The sequence below is a fragment of the Hemicordylus capensis genome, chromosome 1, assembly GCF_027244095.1.
Source record: "Hemicordylus capensis ecotype Gifberg chromosome 1, rHemCap1.1.pri, whole genome shotgun sequence".
NCBI lineage: Eukaryota > Metazoa > Chordata > Lepidosauria > Squamata > Cordylidae > Hemicordylus > Hemicordylus capensis.
In genome coordinates, this window is record NC_069657.1 from 419,026,645 (window position 1) to 419,042,826 (window position 16,182).

Consider the following 16,182-nt stretch of genomic DNA (forward strand, 5'->3'; position numbering starts at 1 on the left):
ACTACCCACCCTGCTTTTGTGCTCCTAGGTCCTCCACAACAGGGGATATGGACTGGTTCGGGTCCCATTATACTCAATGAGAAAAATAATTAAAAATATTTCAAATATTCATAAAAAATCATAGGGGTGTCTGATTGCTTCAGGGTTTGCATGGTTGTTGGCACCCATGAGTGCTCCACAATAAGAAATAATGGCCTGGTTCGGGTCCCATTATATCCTATGAGAGAAAAATAAAAATATTTTTCAAAAATTCATAAAAAATCGTACGAGTGTCCGATTGCTTTGGGGTTTGGGTGACAGGTACCCCTGGGTGCCAGCTACCATCTGACCAATTTTCAGCTTTCCGAACCGGTCCGAACCGGTCCGAACCGGTTCGAAACGAACCACCCCCAGTTCGGTTCGGATTCGAACCGAACCAGGGGTGGTTTGGTTCGATCCGAACCTCCGAACCGGAACCGGTTCGGATCCGAACCGGTTCGCACATCCCTAGCTCAGACCTGGTTGGGATGTTGAAGCAGGGTTTAAATGATGCTGCCCTGATTTGCATTTGAATGGGAGACTACATGTGCAAGCACTGTAAGATATTCCCCTTTGGGAATGGGGCCACTCTGGAAAGAGCATGTCACCTGCATAGTTGCATGCAGAAGTTCCCTTCCTGGTATCTCCAAGATGTTGGAGATCCAGCTCCAGATGACATCGACCTTTTGCACCAACACCCTAATCACCACTAGGGGCATTGGGAATAGAGATAGTCAGTTACTTATTTTTCCTGTCTATATCGGTCTCTATGACCCCTCTGTTGATAGAATGTACTCAGGAACTTCATGGGAGTGACTTCCTTCTTCTTCTCAGAATGCTTCTAGCTCTCTCTCTGAGCACCATGTTTCTATAGGTCCCTCTCTGAGCACCATGTAGCCAGAAGTTAGATATAGGACTTACCATTCATCATATACTTCTGAATAAAGTAGATTAGTTTAATCTTAGATGAATCTTTACAAGTTGTTGCCCCGAGACAGAGGGGTACTGAAATTGCGCTCCCTGTCCAAACATCTGACACCCATCTTTCAGATAACTTTACCATAATATCAGCTCAAAAATACAAGTCAAGCTCGTTAATCTTTTAATATTTGAAAAACTATTTAGCAGTGAATGTAGCCAGACCAAAAAATGCTGGAAAACTACTAATTTCAGTATGCTGGGGCTCATGAAATACCCAAATACTATGTGGAGGTGTACTTGGAAAACTAAACAGAAGTGCCTGTCTAATTCTCTACTATGCATTGTAGCATAGCTATTACATAAGTTTTAAAAATAAATGGAGAATTTGACTCTTCCCAGATACTCTGAAAATAATTAAAGGATATGCAAAGTAAACTGTGTCACTACTTGAAATATATTCTAGTATTTCATAAAGACAGTTAAAATGAGAGAAAGAGAGCAAGAAACTCCCAGTGGGCCTTAATACTAAGGATTTCACACTGATTCAAAGACAAACTCACCATTAATAGCCATATTATTAAGACATCACATTCAACTCACGCATCACAAGAAGCAAAGTAAGAGCAAATGAATACAATCCTAGCTCATAAGCTTCAGCTCAGTATTCACAAGCCCTGATTCTCTGTACTTAGTGCCAAACTAAATGTGTACAGTGACTTATATTATATATATATATTAAAATTTTTACCTGTAGCCTCTTCGGGAGGGCATCCTAAAGGCCATGTGTGGGGGGTCTGAAAAGGTTCCCCCTCCTGCCGCTGGCCTTTAGGACCTCACAGGGACCATTTGAGCGTGTGCGGTGGTCGTTTTTAGAAATAATTTTTTTAAAAAAACTGGCCACTGAAAACAAAATGGCTGCCACGCATGCTCAAATGGCCTCTTCAAGGTCTGGCATGGTCTAGGGCCTCACAGAGGCCATTTGAGCATGCACGGTGGCCATTTTGTTTACGGCAGCCATTTTAATTTTTATTTTATTTTTAAGAATGGCGCCCCCCTTCACGTGGCACCCGGGGCATGTGCCCTGCCTGCCCTACCCTAGATACGCCCCTGCCCCGAGACCATGTTAACATCTACTGTAATAGGAGTGAATTAGCTCCTGAAACACTCTGCTGTATAAGTAATTAACCCTAAGACAAGATAGGGCTGAGAGATTCCAGCCTGTAACCTTGGGGAAGCCACTTCTAGTCTCTGTAGACAATGCTGAACTAGATGAACCAATGGTCTGACTCAGCAGAAGGCATCTTATGTCCCGCTTGCTTCTGCACCTTGGAATATGTGTTCATTCTGCATCTTTGCAAACTATCAGATTATTATAAAGACGTGGTTGCCCCCAATCCTGATAAAGAGAGCTGTGCATGGACCATGTGCTAGACTTGGATCTGTGAGGGCACACACTGATTGCACACTTGGGCACACATCTGAACAGCCATGTTGTTTATCTGCCCGGTATTGCTTTTTGAATGGGTCAATATTTCAGAGGGCTCATTCACATTCTGAAACGACTTATCACATCGCATGTCATATTTGCCCACAGTTAGAATTGTATTGAGGAGTATCAGTGGCTGTTCAAGTGCTCTTCCTTCCAGAGAAAACTGACCAGGCAAAAGGTATTTCCATTATTCAAAGAGAAGGAAGCCCAACACAGTACAGATCCTTTGAAAAGAATATTTGCAAAATTCTTCTTTGTCTCCAGCCATTTCATAGCCCAGGCATTCAACCATGCTGTCAATGCCCACCTTAAATGCCAAGTACATCCCCGGCTTTTGATCATCCAGTGTTTATTTATAATACACATTGTCCATTGTAAAAGCGAAGAAAGGGTGGGAGGTTGGGAACTCATGCTGTAGATTCACAGCACATTTTGGTTTGGGGCAGGTGGAGCTGAAGAACCCATCTTTGACATTTCCTGAACCTTGCAGCTGACAATAGACTTTATTAAGTTAGAATCACTTTGCCATTGTGAACAAAAGTGCTTTTGTTATTGAACTGCTTGGGAATAGTTGGAGCACGAGCGAAAGGAAGATGCAGACAAATGGTCCCAGACATACCATATCTTGCTTTAATAAAGTTCTTTCTGAGACTGCTCAACCTGGTAGGCATGAGAACAAACAGGAGTACTAGAAGACATTAATCCTATTCAGACATTATATTGTACAAGTATACAAATGTCTGTACACATGTACATGTGTTTGTATGAATATCCATACCTGTGTTCATTTAAATAGTGAACCAGGACAGGCCTGCACAAGTATACCATCAAAAGCAGGTCCAGAAGTCCTGTCAACCCAGTTCAACTGAACAGACCCAGCACTCTCTGTTCTTCACACTTTGAAAGTATCCAAAGACAGGCCACTTCACAGATAGTTTTGAGCCAGTGAGGCAGAGGCAGGCAACCTTGGTTCTCCAGCTGTCGCTGAACTACAACTCCCATCATCCCCAGTGGCTGGGGATGATTGGAGTTGTAGTTCAGCAACATCTAGAGAGCCAAGGTTGCCTATCACAGCAGTAAGGTTTTCCACTTGTTCTCATATAAAAGGTTACAGTAGATTTAAAAAAAATGCAGTTTTTTCCTCTGGATCTTGCTGTCCTCCTAATGCTGTTTCTTCTTAGAATAACTCTGGTCAGATGATGGTAATCTCTCATCACACAATACAAAAGACATCCCTGGGCATTTTCAGAAAACAGAAGGACAATACGGACGACAAAGAGAAGGCCTTGCCACTGCAACCTTTTTGAAAGTGCTCACAGACACATCAAACATGAGAAGCGTTTGAACTTAAGCAATTAGAACAAGTTGTCAGAGACACAAGAAGCTCTCAGAGGAACACAAAAGAAGCACAAATATTACCCACCAGGGTTGCAAATGTTCAACCAAGGCATGGTCATACCGCCAAGTTCGTAGGGTATGGAATTTTTTAAAAAATCCTACATCCCAGCCATTATGTAGCCACCTTGGATCCCATCCCCCTCTCCTCTATTATATCTCTTCCCCGTGGCTTTTCCTTCTGTCTCTACGTTCTTTTTTTATGCTCTTGTATCTGGGCTTTCTGCCCCCCCCCCCATTTATTTTTTTCAACTCTTTCTGAAACTCTGTTCTTATCTTTTATTTCATCACTTCTACTCTTCCTTCCATGTATTAATCCATTTGGTGGGGTGTATGTGTTCCTTTTCCTTTCAGTCTTTTCTCAGTTTCTGGAAGGTTTTCTTTTAACAATTTTCTACTATTTATCCTCCTTTCTTTCATATTTCATTTTAGATTTTGCATCATTATGTTCTCCACATTTACGACCTCTACACTTGTTACCATATTTGATTTTTTCATTGGTTGTTCAAAATTACATGACTTAAAGTCTTTCACTGAATTGAGAAAGCAGCAGATAGTTCACTTCTTCCATTTTCGATTTCACAAGATGTGGCCTTATGAGGCGGCTTTCTTTGTAGTGAGTCTCAGTACTGATCCATCTTACTCAGTATTAGGGATGTGCAAATAGGTTCGAATCCAAACCGGTTCAGTTCAATGTTTTAAACTCAGACCCAACCTGGCACTGATCCGGTAGTGCCAGCCGGGGTTCAAACAGGTTCAGAGGTTCTAGCCTCCATTTCAGGCACCAGTGGCCATTTTGTGACACTTGTCTCACTTTAATTGATTGGCTGAACTCCTGCTTCCCTGATTGACCAGATGTGTCTGGCCCTTTGGTAGGCTTGGGAAGGTTGCCAGTCATGGGAAACTGTCACCCGATTGGCCAGCATGGAGGGACAACGGGTGGGGCTCCAAAGGAGGGAGAGTCAACTTGTATTTCAAGGCGAGCCCCTGGCCTTGCAAATTCACTCTGCTGACTGGAGAGAGAGATGGAGCTGCTGCTGCCTGCCTTGCTGTCTGTGGAGAGTCTCTCTGTCTGCTTTTCAGGTCCGCCCTGCTGCCGTTTTTCTTTTGTCCCTACTTTCCCTTTTTTCTGGGTACCTCCCCTTTTGCTTTTTAGTGATTTTTCCCTGGCTGGCTGTCCCTTTAAAAATAAAAATCTGCAGTCATAGGGCCCTGGACTTCTTGTGCTGCTGCTCTAGCCCAGCTAGCCAGCTAGGGCTTCAGGCCTTTGGCCCAGTTTTTTGTTTAAAGGATTTTTACACTCCCCCCCCCGACTCCCTTATTTTCTGGGGTGACTGTGTCCCCAGCCTTGCCCCCCTCTGTGTGCATTGCAGTCAGGCACAGGTTGTGCTCCAGTCAACCTGTTGTTCCTGTTGTGCCTTTGGCCTGGTTTTTTATTGGGGTGTGTGTGTGATTTTTGTGTATGTGTGTGTGGCTTGTTTTTGTAATTGGTGTAGGTGCTTCTTTGTAATCCTTGGGGAGAGGGGTGCTTTTGAAGCATGCTGCTCATACAGCAGCATCCAGCCAAGTCTCTGGGTGGTGGAGGGGTGCTCCTTGCAGAACCCAGGCCCTAGTAGTCCCTAGGCCCTTTGTTTTATTTTTTGGACTCTCCCTCAGTAATAGGCTTTTTCCTCTCATTTCCCCCCTGTTTTTGGTGTGTTTTGTTTTGAAAGTGTGCTTTTGCACTTTTCTTTCATCCTTTTATTTTATTTTATGAGTGGTTATTTCAGTTTGTTGGTGTGGGTGGCTAGGTAGCCCACCTGCAGGCTGCCCATCTGTCCCCCCTCTCGAGCTGTGTGTGCTACTGCTGCTGCCAGCCAGTGCTGTTCTGCAGCCCCCTGGCCCATGCGTGCAGCGCCACAACCTCCCAGGGAAGAAAACTTCAGGAGAACTGAGGGGCAAGTCCATTGCCTTTTGTTACCCCTTTTGCCCCTTAGTTAGGACCTCCTGGGTTGATGTGTGGTTTTGTGTGCTTTTTTGTGGGTTGTTTTTACTTTGCAGGCCCCCTTTAGTTGTTCCCCTTTTTTACTGTCTAGTTGCGTATTGTGCTGTTGTTGGTTGTTGGGTGGTTTGGGTGAATAGGTTAGTTTTTGTAGCCAAAGGTTTGGAGGTTTCCCCTCTTATTTTAAAAGCCCCAGATGGAGGGAAGACATCTGAGTGCTGTGTCCAGAGGAGGGAGGGGTGGCCCAACTGCTGGTACAGGAGGTGGAGGGTGAGGGCAGCAGAGACGATGGGGGAAGGCTGGCACAGCTACCTGTCGCCCAATTCTTTGCTCCCGGTGAAGTGGCACAAAGGCTCTCCTACTCGGAGGAGCTTCCCACAGGTCCAGTAGCTGCACCACCAGAGCTGCCTCCCCAACTACCACCCAAGCCCCCCAAATTATATTATAGCCCCTGAACCGGCTCCGAACTGGCCGTTTGGCTCAACCTTGCACCAAACCAGGGCCTGTCTGGCTCAAGGATGAGCCCTTGAGGCAGACCAGTTTCATGTTGAACCGGCTCGAAGTCAAGTCAGTTTGCACATCCCTACCTCCTGACTTTCCCTTTCAGCTTCCTTTTTATCAGTCCTCTTCGCATTTTTGAGAAGTTTCCTCTTCTGGAGTCTAAAGCATCTGTGTTGGACTTCCTTGGCAATGCTCCACTCTCATAGAAGCTGCATTGGATCACACTATGGTCACTGTTCCCCAATGGTTCGACAACTCTTGACATCTAGCACCAGTTCCTGGGCACCGCTCAGGATTAAGTCCAAAGTCACTTTCTCTCTGGTTGGTTCCACGACTAACTGTGGAGTCAGCATGGTGTAGTGGCTGGAGTGCTGGACTAGGACTAGGGAGACCCGAGTTCAAATCCCCATTCAGCCATGACACTTGTTGGGTGACTCTGGGCCAGTCACTTCTCTCTCAGCCTAACCTACTTCACAGGGTTGTTGTGAGGAGAAACTCGAGCATGTAGTACACTGCTCTGGGCTCCTTGGAGGAAGAGCGGGATATAAAATGTAAACAATTTTTTTAAAAACTGTCTAAGGCACAATCATTTAGAACGTCTAGAAATTTGGCCTCTCTGTCAATACTGCATGTGAATTTGCCCAGTCTGTGTGAGGGTAATTGAAGTTACCCATTATTACAGCTCTGTCTCTCTTTGATGCTTCTCTGATTTGCTTCTCCAACTCCAGGTCACTCTCAGTGTTTTGTTCCGGAGGGTGATAGCACGTCTCTAGTAACACATTTCCTTTCAGTCCTTGTATTGTCACCCATAATGATTTTGTGGAGGACTCTGGCCCTCCTAGGGCTTCTAGTCTGTTGGATCCCCTTGTTTAATATACAGTGGTGCTCTACCCCAAATCCTCCCCTCCCTGCTTATATCCAGGGATAAGAGTTTCCCGTTGCTTCTCACTGTTCCACCAGGTATGGGCCATTTTGGAGGATGTCGGAGAAGTTCCTGGTCCAAACCTGGGGAACCCAGTTCAGTTCGGACTTCTCTGACCTTTGGGGAAAATCGGAGCTTTCTGGAGCTCCAGATGACATTGCTCTTTTCTTTTCTTTTTTTGCAATTGCAGCTGGGGGAATGCCCATCGTCTTCCCTCCATCTGCCCACCTGCCTGTCAGTGCACAACTTCTCTTTTAAAAAAGTTTTTTTAGCTTATTTTTAACACACAAGTGGCTGATTTTCAAGTTTCTCCTGTGATTCACTGATGTTTCATCACTTCCCCTTAGATTCTTTGATGTTATATCACTTCTCCTGCAATTTTCTGGTGATGGTTATTTTGCTTCCAGATAAACAATGAGTATCCCAGTTACTTTTAAAAATTGATTGAAAGGTTGTTTGGGGAAATACTCAATTCCAACCCCGATCCCAAACCCGACCCTGACATTCAGAAGTGTCCAAAGAACCCTTAACAGTCATTTGCGGTATCAGGTTAGATCGGGTCAGCCCGATCTTGATATTTGCATTCATGCACAGCTCTATGAAATATCATGTGATTTAACCATTGAAAAATTCAAATCTGTTTTTGTGGATAATTCTTTCATGAACATGCCATACCACTTTTAGATCAGGTGAAAATGATCCTAGCAAGAACAATGAACCATTTTTTGTCAGCTCCATAGAAGCCAATCATTATTTGTTCCAGAAACAAAAGCAACTAACAAAGAAAAATCCAGAGGTGAAATATTTTGTCCAAGTTTTACAGCAAAGTAATTCAAAATACTTTGTTACCATGTGGGTTCCCTCCACCCCCATCCATTGAAGAACACTGTTGCAAACTATTCCTAACTGCTGCCAATGATTGTAAGCCTTACATTGCAAAGGATTTCTGTTAATTTACATAAAACCAACTGGCTGTGTGTAATAGGAAATTAACTTGGAGGCTTTTTGTTTATTCTGTTTGTTTTCATTATTTCAGACTGTAGTGTTTGTTAATGTGATTGACACTAAACCTCTGTTTAGGTTGGTTTTGAATAAATGTATTAACATTAAACTTAGTCACCATAAGCATACAGAGCAGGAGGCATTGTGAATAGTACACAAGTCTTGCTTTAGTACTGTTTTGTTTTTTGTTTTGGATTTTTAAACTCAAGAGGTTGTATGTTCACAAAATAGGCTGAGAAGTAGTGTTGGGGATTTATATGGGTGGGTTTTTTAAGAGTGGTTTTCTTTTTCTTTTTTTCCTTCTACCAGTAGATGAAAAAGGTAGGTTTATTACTTTATTTATCTTCTCATTTGTTATTAATTTGAACATATACCTCCCAGTTTTTTAGAGGTCTGAACAGAAGCTGGAGGGCCGTTTGTCAGGGGAATGCTGTAGCAGCTTTCTGCAAGACTTCCAGGGTCCCTTCCAACTCTCAAGCACCATGAAACTGGGGCTGTTCCCACCACCGTGTGCATGCACGGTTGAGCTGGCAGGGGAGAAAGCAGGGTTCAACCTTCCTTACCCCAGATGACCCTTTGATGCCCAGGCGGTGTGTATGCCACATGACCAGCGCTGGGGAGCAATGCAGATGACTCTCCTCATTTCTCTCAGCTGCACTGGTAAACAGTGGCTGGGACTCATTGTCCCAACCTCTGTGAACCCCACAGTGTGACGTTCACTGAGCACAGAGCCCTGGGGGATCCCCCCAGGGGATGGGTGCTCTAGGCACCCATCTCTGTGTCCACGTAAGCTGCAAGCAGCTCGTGCTCACATGTTCCCGGAGCCAGGGTTAAGGGTGCGATTGCACCCTTAACTTGGGCTAAAAGCCAGGCTGAGGTGCTGGGTTTGGTGCCACTGAACTGCTGGGATCCGCACAGATCTTGGCGGTTCTCAAGGGACAGCTTCACCATCTCTTAAGAACATAAGAACAGCCCTGCTGGATCAGGCCCAAGGTCCATCTAGTCCAGCATCCTGTTTCACACAGTGGCCCACCAGATGCCGCTGGAAGCCACAGGCAGGAGTTGAGGGCATACCCTCTCTCTTGCTGTTACTCCCCTGCAACTGGTACTCAGAGGCATCCTGCCTTTGAGGCTGGAGGTGGCCCACCTCCAGTTAGATCTCTCCTCCATGAAGTTATCCAAACCTTTCTTAAAGCCATCCAGGTTGTTGGCTGTCACCACATCTTGTGGCAGAGAATTCCACAAGTGGATTATGCGTTGTGTGAAAAAGGACTTCCAATTGTTGGTCCTAGATTGCCCGGCAGTCAATTTCGTGGGATGACCTCTGGTTCTAGTGTTATGTGAGAGGGAGAAGAATTTCTCTCTATCCACTTTCGCTATACCATGCATGGTTTTATAGACCTCTATCATGTCTCCCCGCAGTTGTCTTTTTTCTAAACTAAAAAGCCCCAGGTGTTGTAGTCTTGCCTCATAGGAAAAGTGCTCTAGGCCCCCTCTTCTTTCTGGGCTTTCCTGTGGCACCTGTGAGAAACAAGATGCTAGACTGGAAAGGCCTTGGGCCTGATCCTGCAGGGCTCCTCTTATGTTCTTATGAAGAACATATGAGGAGTTCTTCTGGGCAGCCTGTCCAGCATCCCTCTTTCTGCCCCTCCCAGATCCTCCTGTCCCCCCATACTGTTTCACCAATAGTGGCTTATATAGTGGTTGGAGCAGTGCTGGTTCATTGGCATGAGAGTGCATCAAGCAGCCCTGCATCACTTCTGGCCTGAGTGTCTTGACCGACAGCCAGGCCCCCTGTCGGCTCTGAATGAGACCTCACATGAGGAGGCAGATGGGATACAGAGCCTGGCACTATTGCAGACCTTACAGGACCAAGCCCAAGACCTCACCCAGCCGACCTCCATAAGGCCAGATGACACCATGTGACCACCAGACTTGGAGTCCCAAGGATCTCTAAATAAAACAGAGTTACCACAGCCTTGATGGAGCCTGAGACTTCAGCAGCAAGCAAGGTCCCTTTAAACCCTCTGGAGTCTTGCCCTGGGGGTGGAGTCAGCTGTCTCCAAGCCAGAGGAGAGGAGAGCTGGTCTTGTGGTAACAAGCATGACTTGTCCCCTTAAACTAAGCAAGTTCCACCCTGGTTGAATATGAATGGGAGACTTTGTGTGTGAGCAGTGTAATATATTCCCCTTAAGGGATGGAGCTGCTCTGGGAAGAACAGAAGGTTCCAAGTTCCCTCCCTGGCAGCATCTCCAAGATAGGGCTGAGAGAGATTCCTGCCTGCAACCTTGGAGAAGCCGCTGCCAGTCTGTGTAGACAATACTGAGCCAGATGGACCAATGGTCTGACTCAGAATATGGCAACTTCCCATGTTCCTATGTATGTTCCTATGTTCCAGAGCTACAAGGTCAGAAGCCTGCTGTCTGCTCCAGGTCCTTTCCAGAGCAGCAGCTCATGCAGAGCAATCCTGGACCTGCTGCCTAAAGCCTGTCCTCTGGTTCCTGATTGGTTGACTTCAGCCTGCCTGGCTTCACATCTGCCTTGCCTTCAGCCCACTGCTCTGCTGTTTGATCTCAGCCTTCCTGACCTTGCCCCTGGCTTGCCCATAGTATCCTCTGTTCTTCTGTTTTGACCTCAGACCTGCCTGGCCCTGCTTTCACCTTGCTCCAGTACCCGCTGCCTTTTGGTGTGACCCATTGCCTTTTGGTGCTCTTGCCTTGCCCTCTGTACCTGCTACTCTTTGGTTGACTTCGGCCTGCCTGACCCTGCCTTCACCTTGCTTGTCTCTTGGCTGCCCTCTGTGGGGATCTCAGGCTGACTTCCGGATGCCAACAGTGCCACCTATTCCTGGTTTTCAGTGAGTGCCATAATGGACCAGAGCACTGCGTCTGCTTACATGGCCAGTCCTGGCCAGCCCGATTCCCAACACAGACCAAACATGCAGTGTAATAAATGCCATCTTATTCTCCACCCTGGAGTCCCAAAGGCCTTCTTGAACAGCAGTGTTTTAACAAGTTTCCTAAAAGCTGGGAGAAAGTCAGCCAGGTGGGCCTTCCTATAGAGGCTGCTGTGCAGAATACAGCAGCTCTTAAGCAAAGGTGAACCATGGCAATAGTCCAGAAAATGACATCTCCTTGAAGCCAACCATGTTGTCTAGATTTCTTCAACAGCAGTCCTGGTTTAAAAGCTGACAAAAAATTTGAAGGTAGAAGCAGATAAAAGCAGACCAAGGAGGAGGCAGATCCCTTTCCTGGTCTTACAGCTTATTTTGTAAGATAGAACCAGGACAGCTGGGCATCCATCATTGCAATGTATATGAAGATTTAGTGAGATTGATGCAGAAGGAAAGGATGAGTGCATTAACAAATCTATCAGTCCAAAAGTCAGGGGTACTGTTAACCAAGAAGTACATTATGGTGATTCCATCAAAATGTTCTGTTATTTATTTAACTTTTCCATTTTCATTTTTATTTGGGTAAGATAATTGCCTGCGATAAGCTGTCTTTGCAGAAGGCTGGAAGCATGGAAGAAACGCAGCTGTTAGACTGGGATATGCACTTTCAGCCGTAGCATTAGAGCCGTGTGATGGCCAGGCTGTATTTGCATACTGAAACGATCTCAGTTAAAGTCTTTTATCAGATGACTTCAAAGAAAGAAACTCTTGAAACACGGTGTTTTTCTCCCTTCTGTGAACTACAGGCTATTAGGGTTCTGATATGTTTATCTGCATTTGTAGAGATGATCATTTTAAGATTGATTTAATATGTAATAAAAGATACACGTCTTTCCTTAAGTTCCCTCACTGCAAGATTATCATTCTTTATGTAGCATTCAGTGTTGCTGGAAGGACAAAAGTAAACATTTTGCTTATAAAGAGAGAGGTCAACAGCACCATCATCAATTTCTACAGCATGGTTTATTAGATTCTGGTGCCACCTCATCTCAAAGGTTCTGGCCGGATAACTACTAAGTATAATTCAACCTACGTCGGAGACTAAACCCCTCCTTGCAAAAGTGTGGGCCACAATACTATTGATGTGGTTGGGGGCAGTAGCGGCCAGTGAGGGCGCCGATGGAGGGGCAGTGAGAGGCATCTTTTAAGTGTAAAAGAATAGGTGCTTACCTACCGACACACCTGAATGCTGCTCGGAGAAGCTACATGCCACCCAGCACCCCCTGCAGCAGGGGGTCACCTCCACCACTCACCTGTCTTCCATGGAGTCGATGCCCCGCCCACAGCCAGGTGAGATCACACTACGGCCAGGTGAGTTCACCTCACCAGTCGCTACTGGTTGGGGAGTGGGGTGAGTATGCTGGCCTTGCATAATATCCTTGTGCTAGTGGGAGGTCGTTCCATCCAGACATAACCTTTAGGCTTGCAGGGCTCCGGCAGCGCAGGGGGGCAAACCAGGAGGTCTTGGGGACTCCGGACAGGAATGGCAGCTAGCCATAATACTATGCTTGCCAGTAGCTAGAGCAACAGCTTTGCGTTAGCATGATGTCCTTCCACAAGTGATTCATTAGGTTGTCAGCCACTAATTACAAAAGCTATATGCAGACTTTTACTGCTGATAAAGCTTTCAATTGTCATCTTAAAGTTGTCCTTCCCCTGCCCCCCCCCCCCCCGCTGCGCAGGCTATTGATTTGCAGGTTGAGCAATAAGTTAAGATTCTTTTTAAAAAAAAAAAATGCAGTCAAGGCCATAGCTATAATAATTGCTCCCCCCACCCACGACCCCTTGTAAAACTCTGAGAGAGAGAAGGTGGGCGAGGCAGGGCCCATGTTCACTTTTTGCCCCAGGGCCCACTCCAACCTTGCTATGCCCTTGATTGCAGTGGCTTAGCCAAGACAAGACTTAAGTGGCGCATTTGAACAGCCCAGAGGATCCTGTAAGGATGTTTGCCAAACCACTACCAGCAGCCCCGGACATAAGACACTCTGAGCTAAGACAGGTGGCTGCGGCACTCCAGGTGTTTGTAAATTGCTACTAGAGTTGCCATGCCCCCTGAAATTCTGGGTCTCACCCGGATTTTAATCATCTCACCCAGATTGCTTAACCCAGTGTTTCTCAAACTTTTTGGAGTCAAGGACCGCTAAATTCTTCGTGCAGAGTTTCAAGGACCGCTACATTCTTCATGCGCAGTTTCCCGGACCAGCAGTTAGTAAAGGGGTTTCAAGTCTGTCTGTCTGTCTGTCTGTCTATCAGACTTCTATACTGCCCAAAACTTGCATCTCTGGGCAGTTTAGAATGAAAATAATATAAGCATTAAAATAATTAAATTTGGAATCTTTTGCAAACATGGAATATTAGGGGTTCTTAACCTTGGGTCCCTCAGTTAAACTCCCATAACCCCCAACAACAATGGCATTTGGCCATTATGGCTGGGGATTATGGGAGTAGAAGTCCACCAATGTCTGGGTACCCAAGGTTGAGAACCCCTGAATCTAAAAGCCTGGGTGAACAAATTTGTCTCCAGTATGTCTGGAGTGGAGGTGCTTGTGATTACTCAATGGAGAGGGGATGTTGGGCCATTAGAAAAATTCAAAAGCTACATGGGGCCAATGAAAACAACATACAAGCAAGCCCCACTGATGCAAGAGGGAAACAGCGTTCCCTCTCAAGGCGCCTCGACCACAACAGGCAGCTGGGTTTCAATCAACCAACCTTTGGCTGCAAACAATGAGCATGCAAGAACCAGCAGCCCTTCAAGTGGCACCCACTGCCATACTTTTTCCTCCATGCCCCCGCATCGCATACAGTTTGAAGCTGTAAAGATAGGGAATAAGATAGCTGTAGGAAGATCTCAGCAGCACGTGGAGGCAAGGCACAAGAAGGGTCCCACGCCTCCGTGATACTCTTCCTCTTCCGTGCCATGTGCAAAATTGAGTAAGTGAGTGCCTTGATTTCAGGGGGGGGGGGTTTGACTCCCAGTCAGGGACCGGCACTCAACCCTTCGGGGACCGGCAGCGGTCCAGGGACCGGTGGTTGAGAAACACTGGCTTAACCCACCCAGATTTGCCTGGATTGCTTCTTTCTTTTCTTTTTAAAGCTAAGCTCTAGCCCTTGTAGAAGCGGAGTTATGGAACAAAATATGCAGTCACTATTCTGCTCAAAAATTATTTTCAAGTCAATATATATAATATGCAAATTAGGCACCCGGATTTGGAAAGCCAGAATATGGCAACCCTAATTGCTACCTTGTTTCACTTTAGCAGCACTTGCTGCAGGAGGGGAGACTCCGGTAGATGTCGGCTGCTGGTGTGTGGGCTAGAAGAGGAGTGGTGGTGGCGGCAAGGGCCGCCCAAATTGTCATCAAGACTGGCAGTCCGGGCAGCAGCTGCTTCTACCTCTGAGGCTGCGGAGGAACTGGCAGGCTTGGCCATCCATGAGCCTCTGCCGAGGCCACCACTGCTGCTTCCGCTCCTCCTCGTCCAGGCTCAGCTGCTGTGCTGTGATGGCAAGAGGGAAAGAGCCTGATCCGTTCCCAGCCATGAGTTGCTTCCTGTCTGCCCTCCTTCCTTTCCCTGTCTAACTGTTGACCAGGAGGAGGAGGAGATGGAAACTAGCTACCCAAGTGCCTCCCTCTCTTCCATGGAAAAGTGAGAAATAGCCAGGAAAGGAGCTGGGTGGCAAGGGTGAGTACCTTCTGGTTCTCCACCATCAACGTGTCTGCTACACATGTGTGACTGACACACAGACAATGCTGAGAGCAGCAGCCCCCCACAAAAGGGTATCTGGCCTTGGTTCAGAAACCAAACCCCCATTTATAACATTGTTTCCTATGGGAAAATAGGTTCTGAGTTGACGTTTCGACTTAAGACACAGTTTTCAGGAACCAGTTGTGTGCATTCGAAAACAAGAGGTCATCTTTGACACTGATAAGGATGAAGCAATGGGATGGGGGAGGTGGAATCCAAGCAGAATATATTCATGCAAAAGGCTGACGGAACACAAAGTAAAGGGGTGTGTGTTAAAGTTGATAATTGATGTAAACCACAAATATCATTCCAAGAAGGAGTGAGACACGTTGAAAGAGATGTAGTGAGCTACAGGAGAGATAATTGGGCTTAAGATGGTGAGCTGCCAGAGGAAGTGATTTGTATTTCCAGCACTGAGAGATGCAGACCTTTGATGGACTGGGTGGTTTTCTGCTGGCCATTATTATTTGTCCGTCTCTAGAAAGTGCCCTGAGCACCACAGTAATAAAACATTACGTTGATAATATTTCTTGTCCTGTAGCCAATCATTCATGTTTAGTGGGGAATTACATTTGATTCTCTCCTTCTGGACCTCCCTCCCTATTTGCATCTGAAGATTAAACATCTTTGCAAAAGTTATTCCGCAAAAGTCAGAGAGAGATTCTTGTTAGCTGCCCTACAAATATAGAATCCTCGCTCGTCCTTGCTTTGGAGACTCACCAAGGTCTGCAAACCAGCTTATCATATGTTACGTAGTAGGCGGGTTCACATGATTGCTGCCAAGTTGGTAAGTTGGGAACTGGTGAGCACACGCTCCTGATGGGCATGTCATCTAAACCCACCCAACTCCAGTTCTTGCACCACAGCACTGAGATTCTCCCAAATTATAACACCCAACTTCAGATCTTGCTTACAGAGATTAAACAGAACTCAGGAGAATCTTGGTAACGTGGCATAGGAACTGGACTTGGGTGGGTTCAGCCAACAAGCACACTTACTTACTGAAATGGCAGCAATCAAATGAAACCACCCAATGAATTAAATGTGCCTCTTGTTTAGCTATTTATGCTCTAAAGTGGAATATGTGACCTGAAGATCTCATAGAACAATGGCCAATTAGATCTGTGACCTCCCGGAGTCATCCTAGATCTCACTATGGGCAAGAATCCCTGTTTCCACTTACTATATTATAGTGGGAAAAGAAACAGCAAAAATGGCACCCTTAGCCATTTTCACACTGGAACCAACAAGGCA

At 46.0% G+C, this 16,182-nt stretch overlaps 1 long non-coding RNA gene across 1 annotated transcript; it reads left to right on the forward strand.

Moving 5' to 3' along the window:
- Positions 1 to 4,784: 4,784 nt before the first annotated feature.
- On the forward strand, positions 4,785 to 12,022 carry LOC128350861 (uncharacterized). The gene is made up of 2 exons (XR_008319479.1): positions 4,785 to 4,906; positions 10,628 to 12,022. It is a non-coding gene; the product is annotated as an uncharacterized LOC128350861 (long non-coding RNA).
- Positions 12,023 to 16,182: the final 4,160 nt, after the last annotated feature.